The following is a 22,070-nucleotide window of genomic DNA, read 5'->3' as shown; positions in this document are numbered from 1 at the left end:
TTGATTTTTGTTATTGTTGGGTCAGAATCTAGCATATTTAACTTAAAAGTTAGCACAAGATGGGCTTTATCTGATCAAGAAACTATGAAATAAAAGGAATGGGTGAATTTCCTTTAAAAAACAGATACCCCTGGATAGATTTTCAGTGCCAGAGATTTTCATCTATTTGAATGATGGCCACATGATCCCACTGCAATAACTGGATGCCAATAAGTGAAGCTAGGGCAACAATGTAAAGGCAGAACAGTTGGCAGCTCTATATAAAGTATTCAAATTGGTGATTAAAAGATTATGATTACACACTCAGCACTATCCTAAAGTCCTTACTTAGGCAAAAATTCGACTGAAGTCAGTGGGTGTTTTCCTACAAGATCAGTCCCACAGCAGATATAGGAGTCAAAATATTTGCAGAAGGATTTCAAGAAGGTGGCTAACGGGTATCATTATACTTTCAATGGAGGTGCACTAACCAAAATCTAAAGTCTTCCTACTCTATGATGTATATAACAGGCTTTCGTTGTTGGAAATCACTGACTTCAGAGCCTTTGGATATCACTTAAGTATGTGCTTAACTTTAAGCATGTGTTTAAATACCATAGAGTTCATTGGGACTTACACACATGCTCATGTGCTTTTTTGAATCAGGGCCTAAGTCCTCCTGTTGGCTGTCTACTTTGCATATGATTATATTTGACATTTCTTCACAATAAATGAAAGAACAAATACAGTAATTTCCCCCCAAATTTGGATCTAATCAAAGCTTTATTAGAAGTGACAACTGCATTTGGAGTTTTGACAATACATACCCCAACATATTCACATTCTTCCTCTAAGAAAGTCATCATTTTGGCATTAAGGATATTAAATTTAATGCTAACCTTTACTGCTACACCATACTTATCAATGCATTTGGGCATGGTTAGTTTATTTGAAATTAAAATGTAAATATGCAACCTCTTTTTTTCTCTTTGAGTGTTGATTCTTCTCAGCTTCAGCAGCAATGCTATATATACTAAGATTCTATCTGGACTAGAAATGAACAGAAATATTATACACAGCTAAATAAGAAAACAGATCATTGTGTGAGCCCCCTAAGGCCTACTTTGTCTGTGCAACAGTTTGTTTTACTTTTCATAGAATTTATTTTGGCTGTAGCCAGATTGATGGTGATTATATTTGAAATCCCTCCCACGTATCTGTCACATAAACACTTCATTAATTTCAGTTTTTAAAACATATTTGGATAATGAATGTGTTTTCTTATTAATTAGTAGATGTAAGTACCGAGCACCACTATATCACCAGCAAACAATCAAATGCTTCCCATGTTACCAACTTCTATGTGCACAGATTTGCTACTATTCTAAACACATTTTGTAGTAGTTAGAAAGCTACAGTTGCAAAAAAAGAAAAACGAACAAGTAATATCAGATGTCTTATTAGCCTGGAAAGATCAATCTATGCAACCTGAGAGAAGGAAAAAGTTCCAGATTCTCCTTTTGCCAAAAAAACAGAATTAATATGATTTTTGAAGTCGGATACAAAGTAAATCCTGAGCCTCATCAGCATTTCTGCAGATAATATGGCTAGATTTGACATCTTCCAACAAAAAATAACCATTCCCAAATAAAGAAAGAAAGAAAGAAAGAAAAGAAAAAAAGAAATCTTGAACTGCTACAAAAAGTGGAGCAGGAAGTGCCCACTGCAGGGTCTGTGGTCCACACAGCTTCTATTTCACAGAGACACACAGACAGCCTATTCCCTGGTGACAACTCTCTCTACTTTCCAATCCTGCACAGGATTTCCTTCTGTCTGAAAGTGTAAGAATTGCTCCAGTAAACACTATGCATATGCCTTCCAGCTGTTGCAGTCATTCTGCCACTAAAGACCAATGACAAGAAAAGTATTATTTCCTACTTAAACCTTTTCATCTCTGGACCATGCAATGTTCATATGCATGTTTCAGGCATAAATGACTTTCATTATTTTCAGTAACATTATCTTCATTAAGAAATTAGCCTTTGCTGTTACAGCATGTTAATTTTTAATCTCTAGATTCTACAATAGACTTTTATAGGCAGGCTATGGTATGTGAGCTGTTTCAGTGAAACACTTATATTGACTATATATACTGCAAAAAGGTTATTTTATAAATAATGTGGTATAATTTAAAGCCCTGTCCGTCTTTACCATTTGCTACAGAGACTATTTATTTTGGCATGGTCCTGCCTTTACAGGAAAAACTTTTTTTCTTCATTATTAAAACTTACACAGCTTACCACTCCATTCCAGAACAACTGCATGGAGCACTACAGAAAAACTTTCTCTACCTGCAGTAAAGAAAATAAGACTCGAACAAACTTTAGGCATATCCTATTACTACAATAATAATGACTTTTTTTCAAGACTGAACTATCCTGTCCCTTGTGAAACTTTAGGGGATTTCTTTTAATTCTGTCCTGAGAGTGGGCTTTTCTGAACTGCATAAAATACAAAAGACCAATTTATCAATTATTATTCAGAGAAGAGCAAATTTTCAGTTTAGTAGTGGGATATTTTTCCTTTGAAAGAAGACCAAAAGCAAAAGACCAAAAGACCACTGTCTCATTATTATTTTTTGTGGGGGAGTGTTATTTTGTATTACCTGTGTTAACATTTTTCACTATTGTCTAATTTTTATAACTCATACTTTTACATTTAATTTCTAATCCACCCTTTTTAATAGAAAAATATGCGGTTACATGTAAATCATGGTGGGGAAAGATAGTTTGGCCATTGTATTACATTATGTAGATTGTAACTGTGAAATCCTTGCTCAATTTAGTGAGCAAGTTGCTCACATGACCCATTGTAGTCAATGGCTTCAATGGAATTCACTGGGAATGCTCATGAGAATATTGTGTTCTAGTGTGAGTAAGGGGCTCACAATCTGGCCCATAATTACCAAAAATAGAGATAGTAGAATCCTAATTATCTAAACAGAAAGTGGGACATGACATTTATTCAGTCAAATGGGTCTTCAAGCAGGAGACAAAGCTTTTCATCAAATTATACAATGGAGGAACTCCATGTAAATTCAGACATGGGGGGGATTCTGAAAAGATGGCTATTGCTATCAAGTATAAGGTAAATATAATTTTGACTCCTAGTAAATATTTTTCTGTCTCATATATTTTCATTTTGAACATGATGTTAATACAGTAATACCCATAAAGGAGCCAAAGATTTAATATTTTCAGTCCTATAAATAGGAAAAATATGTTACCAAAATTTATGTTGGCAACAATTTTATCTACTTAAGTGGTATATTAGGACAAAACTGCTTAGAACATTAAAAGAAAACTCACACAATTATGTTTTTGAGAATTATAACCCTGCATAAACCATTTCATACAAAAACAACCACATTTCATGCCTTTCTTTTAATACCAACTAAAATATTTTACTAGGCCAGTGAAGTGATTCAGCGGTCTGGGATCTATATCTTATTGCTCAAGGACCATGGTTCAATTCTCTGCTCTGTTGGTTGAGTCAGAAATAAAAACCACAATGAGTGGTGAGTTTACTGATTTTCATACGTTATATAAAGGCATCATTCTTTAGAAAAGCTACCCCGTTAGGCAGCAGAAGACAAGATAAAGGATATTTGAGTAGACTAGAATTGGTGATCACTGATTAATGATCTAGACTGTAGAAAGAGTCATCAATGGAAGTATATGCAGTGGCATTATTGTTTGCCATTAGCAGTTGTATCCATCAATAATAGGTAGCTAAACCAAGGAATTAAACATTTTTTCAAAAATGTGCAAGAACAAATATTTAATAGACAGCAACCTAAGCAAAACCACTCAAGATACTTTGCTTCCTTTTAAAATCAGCCTTTGGAGCTGTTTTTAATTATGGAATCTTGAATGGCCGTCAGTGACATTACGGCCATGTCGATATTAATGCTCAGTACACATACCAGTCTGTCTGTTTCTCTTAATAGTGTTTCTAAATTCCATTTCAATAAGTGTCTCCAGACAATGCATTTCAAAAGGATTATTGCACTTACTGGGTGATTAAAGCCACTCACCCTTCAGCCTCGTGCCTATAATGCCACCTTTGGCGTGCAATAACAACCCAGAAACAACTGGCTGTCATGTCTTATTGCTTAATTATATTGTCATGAAACAGCCCTTTTGAGGATCCTTTTCAGGGATTCCAAAAGAAATAGTCTTAGGCGGAAATTTTCTTTTCTTCAAAGTTTTTTTATTTTTAAAAAGTTAAACCAAACACTAACAGTCTTAAATAAACAAATCTGTAGAACCACAAGTCTAAGAAGTTTCAGATGCCAGGCTGATTCTAAATGTCTCTTAAAAGTATAGAAATCTTGTGCTAGAATGAATCCAGTATGGTAAAGCACAACTCAATGCCTATTATACTTGGAGCACTGTTGTTTATCAGTGCTTGCTTATTGATCCATTTCAGCCTAAGTAGAAGGTCAAAACATAAACATCACAGATTTTTTAACAAGTTAATCTGACATAATTTAAAAGAAACAGAACAATTAGATTCCCTCCTTCCTAACCAAATTTGGCAATAAGGAAATCAGCAAAAATTTCTTTTCCATTCTGTTTTTACGGTAACAGGTGGCACTAGAGCTATTTCTATACTTGTTATATCTTCACTCACAAATGTGACTGCTGGGAAATAAATACAATCCAGTTCATGTAGTGTATCTGTCTTAAGTATATGTAAGGGGTCCATTATTGCCACTGCTCTCAGCCCCAGTGCATTGCCCATCAAGGGGCACCATGGTAAAGAGGACATCACATGTGAATACCTTCTTCACGTGTTCCTAAGACCAGTACTGCTTCCTTCTCTCTCTCTATATATATATACATGTACACACACACCAACTCACCTTAAATAAATATTACTAACACAGCTCAACCTTTTTTAAAAAAAATTAATAAATATGCCACTGCCAAGCAAATAAAGATAAAGAGGGAAATTAATCCACATTGTATTATTCATGAGATTGCAAGAGTTTGGATGACTGCTGCTGATAAAAGCCCAGTGTTAGTAGAGTTGCGGTTTGACAGCTTCATGACAATCTAGCCCGTTCCGTTTCTGTTCCAACAAGCTGCGAGATTAGCACGCATCACTCTTTGTCTAGCGTTATTCAGACATACTAGTAGCTAGGCTGTAGAGGCATGTGTAGAAGTTTTCCTTGCCTTTCTACCAGTTGATGCATTTGCCTGAGCAGTTATTCCATGGTGGGATCAGTGGGAGGCAGTTAAGACAGAAAATACAACTAAGGGTAAGTAAACTTTCAGCATACCACTAAAGGGCACAAACGACAGCCATTACTGATGTGTATAATCCTTACTTCTATGTTAGTCCCACTGAAGTCAATAGAACTCCGTGTTTGAGTATTCATGTGCTGCAGGATGAGGCCCCAAGTACTAAATGATGAATGCTGCTGACCAGCAACATTTACTACCCTTTGGAGAAAATAAATCCAGCTGCGATATAAAGTCATATACATATATAATCAATCATTACTATTAGGAGGTACAAAACAAATTTCCAGATTTAAAGAGTGATCCTAGTTTTCATAATTTCCATATATTGAAGTCATTAGGTATACTGCTATACAATGCAATTAATTGATTCCAGCAGTGAGAAAACCAGCTGTTAGTTAGCATTCAGTAAAGATTTCCTTTCCTCACGTGGTTCAAAGCCTTGAATTGGTTCACCAAGGAACAAGTAGGAAGTGAAGTGCATTTGTTCATGGTTCCATTTAAAATGTGAATTAATAAGTGGTAATACTGATTTCAATGAAGATATTTAACATTACACAAGCTGAGGTCTTGGCCCACTGGATTTAAACTGGCATAGCTACTTTGAAGCTGAACTGATTTACACCAACTGAGAATCTGGGCAAGTAGCTTGTTTTGAAAAAAATCTATCAATAATTTCATCGCTGCGTATTGAAGCAACTCGAGTAGCTAGAAAATATCAGTTTCAAATCTAGCATAAGCAGCCCAGGACAGTTAGTGGATTTCTTTTTTAAAAAAAAAATGGGCATTGACTCAAGAGGAAGTATATTTTTAGTTATTCTCACTGAGACAAATGACTTTTAAATTACATCCTAAAAGGCCAACAGACCATTAGTCATTTTAAATAACGACAAGTAATTTATTACTATGTACATGCCACACAAATAAAAAGGGGGTCGCTTCTAGCTGTATTAAATCAGAGCAGAAATTCTTAAATTTCAATGTGTGTGCAGGGAATACCAGGTTCAAAACATGCATAAAGATTTGCTAAGGTTATTTAAAAGCTGTATGTCGGCTAAAATTGTGATAAAAGTGGTATGCTATATACTCATATGTATTTATACATACAGTGTACATGCTATCAAATCATTCTCTAGTAAAAAATGTTAACATTTAGCTGAAGATTTTCAAAAATCAAATTAAGCCTAGGCCAAGATGTTCTGAAGTATGACTAGTGATTTTGGGGCGCTCAACTGGCCTCATTTCAGAGGTTGTGTCCTCAGCACTTTCTCAAAAACAAGGCCCAATAAGGCGTTTCAAGATGGGCCCTCTTTGCTGAGGCACCCCAAGACAATAATCACTTTTGAAAATCATTTTCTAAAGTCCTGAATGCTCAGCAGCTCCCATTAAAGTTACTGATTCTTCATGGGAAATTTTGTGCACACCAACAAATGTGTCTGCAAATTTTGTGGTGATTGGCTCAAAACCAGAATGTTACACAGAAGTTCAGTTTCTTCCACAGCTCTAAAATTGGGCTGCCCTTCTCAATGAGTCTGGTACATAGAGTTTGCAAGATGAAATGACATCTGAAAAGTGATGCCCTATGTTTCTACTATACCAGAAATGGACTTGGACTGCAACAGGCCTAGATATCACTTTACTGAGGTCAGTTGATAGGTTTTCTCCAAAGCCTTAGCCCACAATTCTGGGGTGCTTAAGAAGCTGAGACTTGCTGCTTTAATAGTTTCACAGACTCAATGACATGTTATGAATAGGAGAAATATTAGGAATGAATTTAAGCATTCCATCTTTGACGCTCCAAATCCCTTGTTTACTTTATTGCCTGAGAACTGTCAGATTGCCCAATGAGTTGACAAGTCGAGAAGTTGAGTGAAGCTGTCACACTACAATTTGCAGCAGGCAGTCTCGTCTGATTGGTTTCAGTACACAGGAACTTTCAAGAGAAACAATAACCTTTCAGACCTTCCTAGCTTTCTTATATGTAATGTATGATCTTTAGAGTTAGAAGCAATTCCATTTAATATGACAGAAGTAAATAAAGTAGTTACGTGACTGCATGGTAAGAAGTAGGAAAATCGTTTGCCTGTTTTTAAACAAGTTTACAACTGGCAATGAGTGACACTCAGCATGCTGTATCAAGAGTTATCAGTGTTAATGTTTGGAAATAATGCATCAATAAATGAGCTAATGTTGTGGTAACAGGATAGTACTAGACATGGGCCCAAGTTGTAAAGTTCAGATCCAAATATGAACTATTCCCCATGTCTGGGGTTATTTGGGATTTTGATTCTATTCACTAGAAAAAGAAAGAGACAGAAAGAGAGTGAAACCAGTTGCAAAGTTTGGATGGTTATTATTTATTTTATTTTTAAGCACTAACAATGTGCTCAGGGCTGTACAAAACACAAAAATAAAGTCAGCCCCAGTTTACAATCTGGATTAGAAACATTTCCACAACTCACATAAAAGAGGGGCTTGTTTTCGACTCTTCTCTGGAAACACCATGGATTTTTCATTATTAAACAGTGTTCTCTAAACCACAATTTAAAAAGGAGCCTGAAGTTTAAATATAGTTTCCAAAAGTGCATACCCGTCTCCATAGTAAATCTATCATTAACCTTCTCTGCTTCACAGCCTGAAGGGGAGCTGCATCTCTTATCACCTTTCAACATTTGTACATGCTCTGAGAGGCTATGGGAGGGGACTGCAAGCTGATATGGCTGTGCTAACAAACTCTGGATTTAAGGAAGACAAAAAGAAAACTCTTTTAGAAAAAAGAACAGGCATACTTGTGGCACCTTAGAGACTAACAAATTTATTAGAGCATAAGCTTTAGTGGACTACAGCCCACTTCTTTGGATGCATATATGCTTATGCTCTAATAAATTTGCCACAAGTACTCCTGTTCTTTTTGCGGATACAGACTAACATGGCTGCTACTCTGAAACATTTATTTGAGCATAAGCTTTCATGGGCTACAGCCCACTTCATCGGATGCATAGAATGGAACATATAGTAAGAAGATACATATACATACAGAGAACATGAAAAGGTGGAAGTTGCCCTACCAACTCTAAGAGGCTAATTAATTAAGATGAGCTATTATCAGCAGGAGAAAAAAAACTTTTGTAGTGATAAGGCATTCAGCTTGAAGCACCGCACTTGGTGAAGGCTGATGAGACTAGTAACTTGCATATGGTAATATACGTGATTATGCTGTAGTGCCTGAAGTAGCAAAGACTTTCTTATTAAAAAAATAACAGTGGAAGTAGCCAGGAATTTCTAATGCTTTCAAAAGATGGCACTGAGTTCTAGTCTATTTATGATGGTTATATTGTTGTTAGTTAATACAACTTAGATTAAAATTCATGCATGATATTAAGGTGGTTTCCCAGTCTTCAGAGATATCTGATGATCACAGCAGGGGTCTGGGAGATAGAATTCTTGGGTACTATTCCTATTTCTGGCATTGATTTTCTGTGAGGCCTTTGAGAATACACTAAGCCTCTTTGTGTCTCAGTTTACCCCTCTGGCAAAATATGTTTACGAGTACTCACCTCTTGGAGTTTTTTAAGGTGCAAATTATATATTGGACTAAACCAATATCTACTTGTGTCAAAAGAACAACTCTCCTGAATGAATTAGCCTAACACACACTTCAATACCAAACACTACAACTTCACACTTTAAACATATATACTGCAATTACTTGTGATCCCTGAAGCATCCTATAAGAACTGATGCACAATCTGAGTGTTATCATTAATGAGACAGATAGAACTGACACAAACCACCTGAAACAGATGTAAATCAAGTTGCTCAGGTATTACGGTGATGAAGGTGGGATAAGAACCTTTACAAAATCGAACAGAATTTTAGCACATTAAAAAGCAGGATTGTCAAACAGCAGCCAGACAGACTGAAGCACCTGCAGCGTGTACCTCTGGTTTTGGGTGTGAATGTTAGGTCATGTTGTTTGCTGGACAATAATTCTAAAAGGAAATTTTAGGCTCATAATGAAAGCTTTTAGGGTTTAACAAGCATTACACCTCAGATATATTACGTGCCATCTAAGGTGTCAAGAAAAGTTCAGGATAGCTGTGAAGGAATCCTGCCAAAATTCATGCCTGAACACATTTAATAACAAAATATGTGTACACAACAAGCATGTCTGACAGCTCAGTTTTCTACACAATACATGATGTTTTGAAGATATATTAGATGCTGATAGATCTACCTTTTAAAACTTGTGGTACAAACTTAAAGAGAAAACAAGTGACAAATGCTTCATAACCACAATAATACATTCAAACAGCTTCTTCCATATAAAAATCTTGGAAGCAAATTACTTCTTTTAAACAGACAAGACATGGATATTTTAAGATTGTTGCAGGGAGTCTCATTAGCATTCAAGTGTTCCTTTAGTGAAAAGTAAACGCAATTTACTTTAGTTCTGGTTATCTACTCTCTTCTCCTTCAGCTTCATATTTGCTACTTGTTGAAACAAGCAATGTACTCTCAGCTCACCAGGTATAACCTGGTTTATTAAAAACAGTATGTTGTCTGTCTACTTAAAACAAATTAATGGTGCTGATAAACACGACTGCCCCAGACCCCTGTACCCAAGTGGAGCCTCATGGACAGCAATGGGGGTCTGTGCAAGTGCAGGGATCTACCTGCATTGTGCTCTTTGCAGGAACAGAGGCTAAGGACCAGATTATGAATGGTCCTTGTGCAGGCGCATAGGGACCTGCAAGAAGCCTCTACAGCCCCTTGTGTGGCTATGTAAAGTTTTCTCCGAGTAACAGTTCGTGCTTTTTTTCCTCCCTGATTTTCAGTTTTATATTTAATGGTTTAGGCCCCAATGCGGTAAAGATTTACATGTGCTTAACTTTACTTGCTGAGAGTAGTCTCTCTGAAGTTAAAGGAACTACTCATAATGCATAAAGCTAAGCATGAGAATAATTTTGTGCAGGATCGAGGCCTTGTTTTATAAGTAACGTGTTTAATGAGACTATTAACATGAGATTCAGACTGGACACTGGTTCACTATGGCACACTCAGAACATAATGAGATACGACTCATATTGTGTGCAAAATTCAGTTTTATATTTCCAACTGGAATAATTAATTTTAGGAAACAAAACTTTATACGTGATCTAAGAATAGTGAAAGCTGCACAGGGAAAAGATTAACATACACAGCACTCCTAGGAAATTAACAAGATGATCTTGCAAGCATATTTTCTCAAGAAAAGCAATTTAAAATGACATGAAATTAAAGTAAATCAATCCAGAAAGAATAACAGAATGTTCACCTGCAAGTAATCCCTTGAGACTTGCCAATGCTCAAAAAAAAAAAAAAAATCTGCCTCACAAATTACCCAGTGTTTAACTTGAAGTCCATTTGTTAATTTTGTAAACACGGCTGTTTCCATTTCACATTGACATGGTATTGACAATATGAGACTAATCCTGCCAGAAAGGAAGTATCAGGTTTCAAGCAGCTTCAGGACGCTACTCAAGTCTATCTTCACCTGAAGGGCTTTGGCAAAAAGTTACTGACAGAAGGAAATATTGTGCAACACAGGCCTTAGGTGAATGAAGTCTGTCTGATATTTTCAATTAATTATTTTGGAATTTACACAGTATGGGTCTGTTTTATGTACACTGAAATCTTCCTGTAGTGACCTTAGAGTGAAATTCATTTATACTGAAGTGAACTGTAAATCCCCTCCAAAGTGCTTTCATTTGCAGTGCATTGTGCAAATTTCAATCCCAGGTTAAAGTGAACCTCTGCCCGTAGTTCCAAATCGTAGTTCGTATGCAGCCAACGGGCAAAAACATCCACTGACTCCGGTAGGACCAGGATTTGACCCACAGTGAATTTGTGCAGACTAGGTTCTGAGAGAGGTGTCCAACATCTTTAGCAGAGTGATTCTACTGTTTGCCATGGCCTTGTTATTGTTCATCTGTATCTTTTTGTCGGTATGAATTTAGTCCCCGGCTCCCTTATGCGGCATAGTTAATATGCTGGCTACACCAGAAGTGTCCTTCATAATGCAGATACACTGGCTCAGGAACAATGCTGCAGGTCACGACATCATGCATTCCTTATTTTAAGCTAAATGGCTCCAAATAGGAGGCTTGATGCCATAACTTTTAAACAGCTTTCCTGCTGAAGGATTATGTTCAGTTGCACAGGATCTGAGAAAAGAAATTCCAAATATATGATACCGGAAACCATAGGCCTATATCATATTAATAATACAGACAGGAAAGCACCCTAGGAAACTGGTCCCGAGTCTATATTAAATAAAGGAGAATCTGGCTTTCTGCCTAAGTGCTGGCAAATTCTGTCAGGCCATTTTAAATTACAAATAGAAACAATGTCACACTGGTTGATTACAGACCATGTTTCTGGTTACCTTTTGAGATACTGTGTTTGCATGTTAATTTTGGAGATGAAAATAAAGCATTTTTTGTCTTAAAAATTTACTGTAGTTTAACTGATCAATGGCTTTTTAATTGTTAATCCACATTTACCAGACACTGATGACTTCTCCAAGCTGCAGACCTGCTCCTACAAGGTGCAGAGCACCCTCAATTCCCACGGCTCACAGAAGACACTGAGCACCTTGTGTGTAGTGTACTGAGGGCTGTATTGAAATTGAAAGCTATTGTTTTAAGAGTCAGGGAGTGTGCGGTCTCCAGGTCCTGCTTGAAGGGAAGATAGTTCTGTAGCAAAACATGCAAATCACTGTGGAAAGAGCCAGCTTAAAGTAAGGTGCGGAAAGCTGTCCTTCACTGCCTTAAGGAGCAGCCTGTTTTCTCTGTCTTTGTTTTGGGGTTCTTGTGTGTTATCATTCTGAATTCTAAGAAATAAAATAGAGGTATCTTGCTACTTTCCAGCAAGGGTATCTTTGTTATTTCTTTCTGTATATACTGTGAACATAAAATCATGTGCCCAACCGTGCAGTCTTTACTGAGGCAAAACTCCCACTAATTTCAAAAGGAACAGTTCCTGGGGGGAGGAATGAAAGTGTGGGCTTTGTGAATGCCACTGCATCGACCTGGAAGCCCACAGAAATCCATTTTCTGCCAATCCCTCAGTGTTGCTGGGGCAGTCCATGCTACAGAAACACGGGATTACATTTTATATGTAATCAGGCTCTTTAAAAAGAGTTTACTGGAGGATGGAGACCATCTAGCAACAATCTCAGGGTGTTACTAGATCCACAGAAGCTCTTAGATTCCCAGCTGACAAACTTTTATCATTTTCAAATGGACCAGGCATTATTACTTTTTCTATCTGATGCAGACCTCACACCATAGTCAACTATGCCTTTAACACCTCCAGACAGGACTACTGGAATGCGCTCTTCTTGGGTTATCCTTCAAGGCCTCTGAGACGCTTCATCTAATGCAGAGTGAGCCCTCAACTTTTAACTGGTGATGTATTCATACCATAAAAATGCTTCATGCTCCCAGCTGGTTTCTGGATAAAATTTGAGGCACTAGATTTTTAGTTCTATTCACCACATTATGACACAACCCATTTTTTACCTTCTTACATGCTTTATTTGTACCTCAGGTATATCTGGAATGAAGGGCTAATCCTAAACCTTTATAGCCTGAGGTAGGTTTGTGGTATTTATTTCAATTTAATATACAACATAGAATGTTTTGATTATATTTGACAATCAATTTGCAGAAATTTATAGGTCCTTGCCTAATATGCTTTCATGATGTACTTGTCCTTAATTTGTGGATTTTATGGAGAGTTTATGGAGGTTGATTTCCCGCTTCTCTCTCCAGTTACATTCCTTTATTAATTTCTGTGCATGAGAGAGAGAGAGAGAGAATATGAGAATTTAATAGTTGTAAAAGTTGCTAAATTAACTTCCCTGGAAAATGAAGTCCTCTATATATGCACATAACAAGTATAGTGAGGCAGTAGGCCCAGTAACGTGCCCACAAGTTCTTGCCAACGTGTATTCAACCCTGGTCTGATGGGCCAGCCTGTAGGATTCAGAGGAAGCTTCAGTCCCCGTGCCCAATCTGGACAAAACCTTCCAACTACACATGTTCCACCAGAATCCATATGAAGGCATCTAAATATCAGCACCAAGAGAGGAAGGATCATCCTAGGCGCAAGCCTGGGATTCAGGAGAGCCTGGTTCAATTCCCTGCTCTGCTACAGGCTTCTTTGTGACCACTTAGTCTCTCTATGCCTCATTTCTCCCATAAAATGGGGATGACTGTACTTCCCTGCCTCACAAGGGTGTTGTGAGACTAAATACATTAAAGATTCTGAGGGGCTCAGATGCTACAGTGATGGAGGCCCTATAAGTATCCTCGATAGGAGATGGGTAGAAAAGAACAAAGAGGCAGGGAGTGGCCCTTGTGGAACCCCAAATAGAGGAAAGATCCTGGTACATATCCAGCACCTGTTAGCTCATTAATTTCAGAGATACTGCCAACTCCCATTGAAGCCAACGGGGGCACTTGGAACTACAAAGCATCTCCAAAATCAGTTCAACTAAATTCTGGCAGTCATGTTGGAAATTTTTGCCTCTGGACCGTGTGCTGAAATTGCCAACATGGGTATAAAGGGACCACAACACAAGAACGAACCTGGGCCTATATCTAGATCCAAATTTTGAATTTGAATTTTATGGAAAAAACAGAGTTGAATAGAAAATAATAACCCTTCTATAGGTTTTTCAAAATGGTGAGAGCTCAGCTTTAATTTGTCAGTAATTCATTTTTGTGATGGAGCAGGAATATAAGAAGGTTTAGGGTTAGGGTTAGGGTTAGGGGCTGACTTAGAACAACGCTTCCTTAGCTCTCGTCCCCAACGCCCCTACTCTACTTGCGCTACATTGATGACATCTTCATCATCTGGACCCATGGAAAAGAAGCCCTTGAGGAATTCCACCATGATTTCAACAATTTCCATCCCACCATCAACTCAGCCTGGACCAATCCACACAAGCGGTCCATTTCCTGGGCACTACTGTGCTAATAAGTGATGGACACATAAAAACCACCCTATACCGGAAACCTCCTGACCACTATACTTACCTACATGCCTCCAGCTTCCATCCAGGACACACCACATGATCCATTGTCTACAGCAGTGGTTCCCAAACTTGTTCCACCACTTGTGCTGGGAAAGCCCCTGGCGGGCCGGGCCGTTTGTGTACCTGCCGCATCCGCAGGTTCTGCCGATCGCGGCTCCCAGTGGCCGCGGTTCGCTGCTCCAGGCCAATGGGAGCTGCAGGAAGTGGCGGCGCGGCAGGTACACAAACCGTCCCGTCCCGTCAGGGGCTTTCCCTGCACAAGCAGCGGAACAAGTTTGGGAACCACTGGTCTACAGCCAAGCTCTAAGATACAACTGCATTTGCTCCAATCCCTCAGACAGAGACAAACACCTACAAGATCTCTATCAAGCATTCTTAAAACTACAATACTCACCTGCTGAAGTGAAAAAACAGATTGACAGAGCCAGAAGAGTACCCAGAAGTCACCTACAATAAAACAGGCCCAACAAAGAAAATAACAGAACACCACTAGCCGTCACCTTCAACCCCCAACTAAAACCTCTCCAGCGCATCATCAAAGATCTACAATCTATCTTGAAAGATGATCCCTCACTCTCACAGATCTTGGGAGACAGACCAGTCCTCGCTTACAGACACCCCCCCAACCTGAAGCAAATACTCACCAGCAACCACACACCAAACAACGAAAACACTAACCTAGGAACCTAACCTTGCAACAAAGCCCGATGCCAACTCTGTCCACATATCTATTCAAGTGACACCATCATATGACCTAATCACATCAGCCACACCATCAGGGGCTCATTCACCTGCACATCTACCAATATGATGTATGCCATCAGGTGCCAGTAATGCCCCTCTGCCATGTACATTGGCCAAATCGGACAGTCTCTACACAAAAGAATAAATGGACACAAATCTGACATCAGGAATCATAACATTCAAAAACCAATAGGAGAACACTTCAACCTCTCTGGTCACTCAGTAACAGACTTAAAGTTGGCAATTTTGCAACAGAAAAGCTTCAAAAACAGACTCCAACAAGAAACTGCTGAACTAGAATTAATTTGCAAACTAGATACCATTAACTTGGGCTTGAACAGAGACTGGGAGTGGCTGTGTCATTACACAAATTGAATCTATTTCCCCATGTTAAGTATCCTTATACCTTCTTGTCAACTGTCTGGAATGGGCCATCTCGATTATCACTACAAAAGTTTTTTTTTCTTCTGCTAATAATAGCTCATCTTAATTAATTAGCCTCTTGGAGTTGGTAGGGCAACTTTCACCTTTTCATGTTCTCTGTATGTACATATATCTTCTTGCTATATGTTCCATTCTATGCATCGGGTGAAGTGGGCTGTAGCCCATGAAAGCTTATGCTCAAATAAATTTGTTAGTCTCTAAGGTGCCACAAGTACTCCTGTTCTTTTTGTCTTCAGCTAAGACAATTCTCTATGCTTTGCTTTTCAGTAGGCTAGAACAAAAGGCAGATAGGTCAAGTAGAAGGGGAGATACTTTCTAAGTAGGTTACACACACACACAAAAAAAAAACCAGGAACCTAAGCCTGTTCACCCAAGGGCAGTGATTAGAGTAGTGAATGACTTCGAAAAACATACAATGGCCATGGCATGAGAGCCCAACTATAACAGAGACACCTGGATACACGCCTTTGTAGGGGATGTCTGGTATGAGACTAAGCCAGGCACATCAAAGTAATCTAAAAGTATAACAGTGGTGTGAGCTGAGCAGAGAGAATGACATGAGACATCTGATACGAGAGAGGAGTGAAACCTACCTGCAGACTAGAGCCTGGGTCTTAGCCACACTGCCCTGCCAAAGGGTCAGGGAGAAAGTGACAAGCTAGAACAGACAGGATGGAGTCTCAAGAAACACATGGATTGTGCCTGGCCCTTTGCAGAGGTTTACACTAAATATGTAGCACAGTCCATTTCTTTTGTGTTAAGTCTGATTGTTAGTAAATCTTCTTTAACACAATCCAATGGTCTCAGACCATTTGGGAATTATACAGAGATTATCCCAAAGAGATGAAAAAACTTCCACCACTAAGAAGAGGACAAAGGGTACAATTTTAGAAAGCACGCAAATAACTTATGAGCCTAAACCCCATTTTCAAAACTGACGCGGGCACTTAGGAGCCTAAGTGTCATTGAAAGTCAGTGGGACTTAGGTACTTAAGGGATTTGGAGCCTTAGGAAAAAATATTCACAATGCCTCATGACCATAGATGATGACTGTACAAACAGTATTGCCATCCTATCAAATTTAATAGAGAATGATATCTCTGCCATAGAATTCTCTAGGATGGGGGGGAAAGCTATAGAAATTATATAGCTTAATTCCGTATTAAACTCTATAGGTGTTTAGAGTAATTCCAACATAACTCTGGGGTTTTGGTTCAATTCTATTAGCGTGAGAGAGGCCAGCTGCAAAATACAAATATGGAATGTTTCTGATTCAAAAATGCAGTGCCGCTTCAAACTTTCTGGGGTGGTGAGAGTCTGGGGGGGACAGTTTGGGGGCCTGGCATCTGTTCTTAAATGCCTTAGGAGTACATAATGTTACTGGAAGAAAAAAAGTGTGTAATTATTGACTGATCTCACTGTCCTCATATATTTATGTTTTTTATATTCTCACTGAAAAGATTATTCAAAATTACTAGACTTTGTAAAGATGGTAAAATGCTTTATTTCACTCATAAGAGGGATTAAGTGTATTTTACCTTATGACACTACAGATCTCATTACACCACAAACTGGGTGAATATTTTGGGACATCTGCACTTCTGGGCTCCCGCCTCAAGCTATTTCTCATTATTTACTGCTAACTAATGAGCAGTCAGGTGGCTGATTCTTTTAACAGAGGGCACCGTTTAGGCTGCTGTATACCCTTGAGCACCATTTACCATCTCACACATTAGTCTCTGGGCTTTTCATTTAACCAAATATCTCCCTTCCCTGAAACATTGTTGGATATAATAGATAGAGAGGCAGCCTCATACCAAAATAGACATATTTCTAAACATTTCCAGCTGCCTTTAGGGCCCATGTAGTATATGAGGTGAGATACTGTGAGGTTTCACCACACAGTAAAGAGCAGCCAAAGGGCATTTTCTAAACCTTTTTTTTCTACTGTCTTCCATTTGATGAAAGACTTGTGGTTAAACCTTTATCTTCTATAAACATTTAAAATGAGGTTACCTTTTATTTTCACATCTCACTTTTGTTTCATTAAAAGACAGATTTTATTGCAGTAATTCAGCTGATTGATACCTTGGATCACCTTCAGAAAACAGATGTTTATGAACTGTATGAATGTACATGTTGTAGCATATATAAAAACACACACATTTACATAGAGAAGACATCCTCAAAATATTGTATGCTTTCTAATGTTTTATATAAATGAGACACAGTGAACATCATATAGAAACTTCTAGGGGCAATTGTTTTCCATGGGATCCCTCAGCATGCCCCCCAAATTGGACATTTCTGTATGCTTACTGAGTAATTGCACACCTAAGTATTAGCATATGCACATAACTAGCTTATTTACAGGTGCAGATGTGGAATTTGGGAGCACAAAGGGATATGGCCCACAATCAGGAAAAAAAATAGCCGTTACTGTTTTTTCTTTAAGTTATTCTTTATAGTATTTGGACTTTGCTAAGTCTATGCAGTGAGGTCACCTGATTTATTTAAGGCTCTGCATATGCTAACTTTTTACGCTAAATATCACACTGTTTTTGCCACCAATACAGCTGCACCAATGTTATAAATATAGGGAGCACTAGAGTACACAGGGAATTAGGTGACTACTGGCATTCAAAGTACCGTGCCATCTAAATCTACTCAGAGCAAGTCCACACAATACAGCACTTGGAACGCTGGCTGGCACCGGTGCCTTGTTTACACTAACATTCCCACCATTGCTACCATTATTGGAATTGTACATGTGAGTAGTGACAGTAGCACATTTTTGAGAAAAAAGGCTCATATCAAAAAGTTTCTAATAATGATGCCAGCCCTAGAGGCGTGAAGCAAATCTTCAATGATTGCTACTATTGTACCTTAGTTAGAATATGCAAGTGAAACAAGGAGCTTTTACAAACCAATATATTAGTAATTCCTAAAAATATTTTAAAATCTACACTCGTATGAATTGGGCATCTACATAATCCCTGGGAGTTATCATTTAAATCCTAAATAATTTGATGACAAATCTGACAAAGATAGGAAGACGACAATTACAATCAGAAACACAGGAAGCTGCAGCGTAAACTAAACAGTGCTTGTTTCCCTCTTCTCTACCCAACCAGGCCTAGAAGTCTTGAGAGTCTGCAGGAAATGACAAAAAAACACAAACTTTTTTTTAATGAGTGCTGGAAATATTCCAGTTGTTCCCTGTTTCTATCTGTAGCCCTTTCTGTCCCAATGTCATCTGTCTGATGAACTACAGAAATAATTCATTGTGAATTAGTTGTTTTACATTGTATCAAATGATTAAAAGGTATTTTATATTCCATTAAAGTTTTTCTTTAAGTCCAGTCCAAATGCACAGTTTTGACAAAAATCTTATTAACGCTTTTACAAAGCAGTGATGAGTAATACTAGAATAAGCAAATACATATACAGATAAGACCACTTACATAACTACCTGTTAAAGCAACCGGACTTCTGAAAGAATGCAGAATGCAGAAATATGTACATACATATAACAAAGCCTTCTGAAACATGCTTCAGAAAGGAATGAGTCTGCTAGAAGAGCATCAAGAAGGAATATGCCCTCTGCTCCTCCAAAAAAGTGTCTTGTTGGCACAAATGATCCACAAAATGGCCCCTAAGAGATTCTGCATTGAATATATAGCCACAATATTCCTTAAAACTGTGAAAGCTAGATTGTCTCTTTCTTTTCAATAATCCCCTATCCCGTATATTCTCAATAGTAATATTTATACCAGAATGACAACAAAGATGATGGTTGATCCATCATTAGAGCTAATAGAAATAGGAAAGAGATGACATTAATAGTGAGATATTGTACCTCTTAATACTGGAGACTGAAGGTGAATGTGGAGCAGATTTAGGCTTTGGAACATTAAAGTCTGAGGAGCTGACTCCTACCTTCAGTTTTAGAAGTATTAAAATGTGGTGGAAATTAAGAATATGATTAATTTGTGATATCATCTCTCAAGTTTTTATTTCTAGAGTCTTTTAATTTTTTCAGTCTTTACTACTGGGGAAATATGTACTGAAAGAAAATAAAGCTATGTGATTTCTCTCCTCTACCATGGATTACTCTAATAGTTCAGTTGTTCATGATTTCCATCATCAGAATCAGCCCAGGATATGGCATTTATTCATGCATAAAAAAATTTAGATTGTAGGATCTGTAGAGTAGCTAGCACAATGTGGCCAGATCTTGGCTGGGGGCTCCGGGCTCCGCTGTAGTTTTTCAAATAAGCTATAATTATAAATTTATTTCAAAAGGACACTGTCAAGGGACTTTTCATATGTGAAAAAAACCTTAGTTTGGGATGGAAAAATGTATATGAAGAATAAGATGGATTTTGAAAAGCCGATCACATTTTGGGCCAAGCAATTCCGGCAGTTTTCTGTAATTACACATGAGAGAGTTTAAAAAAACATGAGTACCCAGTGACCCAGATCACTCAGAAACAACAAAAAACCTACTTGCCAAACTTATGAACCTTGTCTCAAATCAATGGAGAAATCCCCCAATAAAATAGCCCTAACAGCTTATATGTGCCTTTGTTTCTCTGTACACACAAATTTTCTCTCCGTTGATAACGTCTCTCACTCTCAGATAATGCAGCCAAATGCCAAAATACAAATATTAGCCATTGTCAGACTTGCTTTTCATCCAAAACCTTATCAGGAGATGGAAGCAAGCTCCCGAGCTATTTCCAAGACTGCCCTAGAGGAGCTTATTGACCAGCGTTTGAATCTCTGGAAACCAGTTCACAGCAGCTCCAATCATAACAACGGGTGCACAGACTATTACATGTTTTTAACAGGCTTCTCTTTTGCAAGTGTCTAGGTCTATGTGTTCTCATGAACAGCTTGCAGCAAAATGAATGCAAAGCGCATGATAGCTGTACAATCGGAGGGAGGCAGTGCTTTGCCTGTACTGTAGTTAGAGAATCCAATGTCAAATGTTTCTATTGGCTGTATCCCTCTCCTCCCACCATTCCTGTGTCCCGGGTCTTATTAGACTGCAAGTCCTTAGGGATATATAGGCTTGTGCATTGCCTACCCCAATTGGAGTCCAATTGTGATTGGACCTATGGTTGCTATTGTAATACAATTGTTATATAAATAATACCGCTTTATTGGATTCTATCTTATTCCCAACATTTCAGAACGCCGGAAGTGTAACAAGAAGTAATGCACTTATTGTGTTCATTTCAATGGACGCTACTCTTCATTTTGAGTTAGAAGCCCCTTGATGATTACTGCAACACAAATGGGTTTGGTTCCAGACACAATGGGCATGAGCCAGCAGTACAGGTATCCCAGAGGCAGAAATCCTGCCTGGCAGTGAAAAAATAATTGCTCCCTCCCCATTCAGTGCAAGCCCACAAAGCAGGTGTCATTGCTCGGGGAGAGGGATGGCTCAGACAGCCTCCACTAAGAGACTTTGGTGGAGCCCTAGCTGCAGTAGACAGTTGCCCTCTCCTAGTTGACCAGCAGGATGAACATTCCTCCCTCCCTCAGGCACAGCAGATGAAATGTTCAGCCCCATGCTTTGCAGGGATAATAAGCTGTCCTCTGAGGATTCTGGGCCTAGCTCAGTCATTGTTCCAGTAAATGCCAAACGCTGTTGCTGTGGCCATTTACACTGCTAATTGTTGAGCCATTCAACAGTGTCAACAGGTTTCCAGGAGTTGTTCACCAATAGCCAAACTAGTGCAGGTATTTTGCCATGAAGAAACTTACCAGCCAACAATTTTACAAATATTTCAATTTATTTTCATAAGCTTGGTAATTAATCATCTAGACTATTAAGAATAAAAATATGGCAGGTTAAATCAGCTAGGACTTGTTAATTTATTATCAGTAATTGTTTATCAGTTCTACTCTTGTGGTGGGCATATACACAACATGGAAAGGTCTTTCATAGAAAAGACTGAACTAAATTACCTTTTGCACAGAATTTATGCATACGCTTTAGGGAAGATTTGCATCTAAGTGTGCAAAGCTTTTCTTCCTATTGCCTTCTATTCCTATTTGCCTTGATGACAAATGTATGCTCACTGAGACCAGAACGTATTTCATATTGAAACATATGAACATAAATGGAAATAATACATTCTATTTACTAAAGGGTTTGATCTTGCACTGTTGAGTCGGGTGCTATACATGTATTGGGGATAAAGAGGGTCCTTTAATCTCAAAGGCCGTCAGTCCAACACTGTTCCCCAGTCCTGATTCTACACACACAGAATTACAAACATTTAAAAGGAAGTTGGCTCCTTTGGCCATTACACTAAACCTTTTGCTTTGCATCAGTGATTCCCAGTGAGCTCATTTCCTCAATGGACTTTCCTCCATTAACGTCCAACTTTTGCTGCCAAGTAATTAATCAAAATTTAAAAAAAACTCTCTTAGTTCTAAAAATGAACTGGCTTCTATTTGAGAGCTCTCTCCATTTTTTATTACACCGTATCTCC

The sequence above is a fragment of the Malaclemys terrapin genome, chromosome 3 (assembly GCF_027887155.1).
Source record: "Malaclemys terrapin pileata isolate rMalTer1 chromosome 3, rMalTer1.hap1, whole genome shotgun sequence".
Classification (NCBI taxonomy): domain Eukaryota; kingdom Metazoa; phylum Chordata; order Testudines; family Emydidae; genus Malaclemys; species Malaclemys terrapin.
This window is presented reverse-complemented; position numbering follows the sequence as displayed.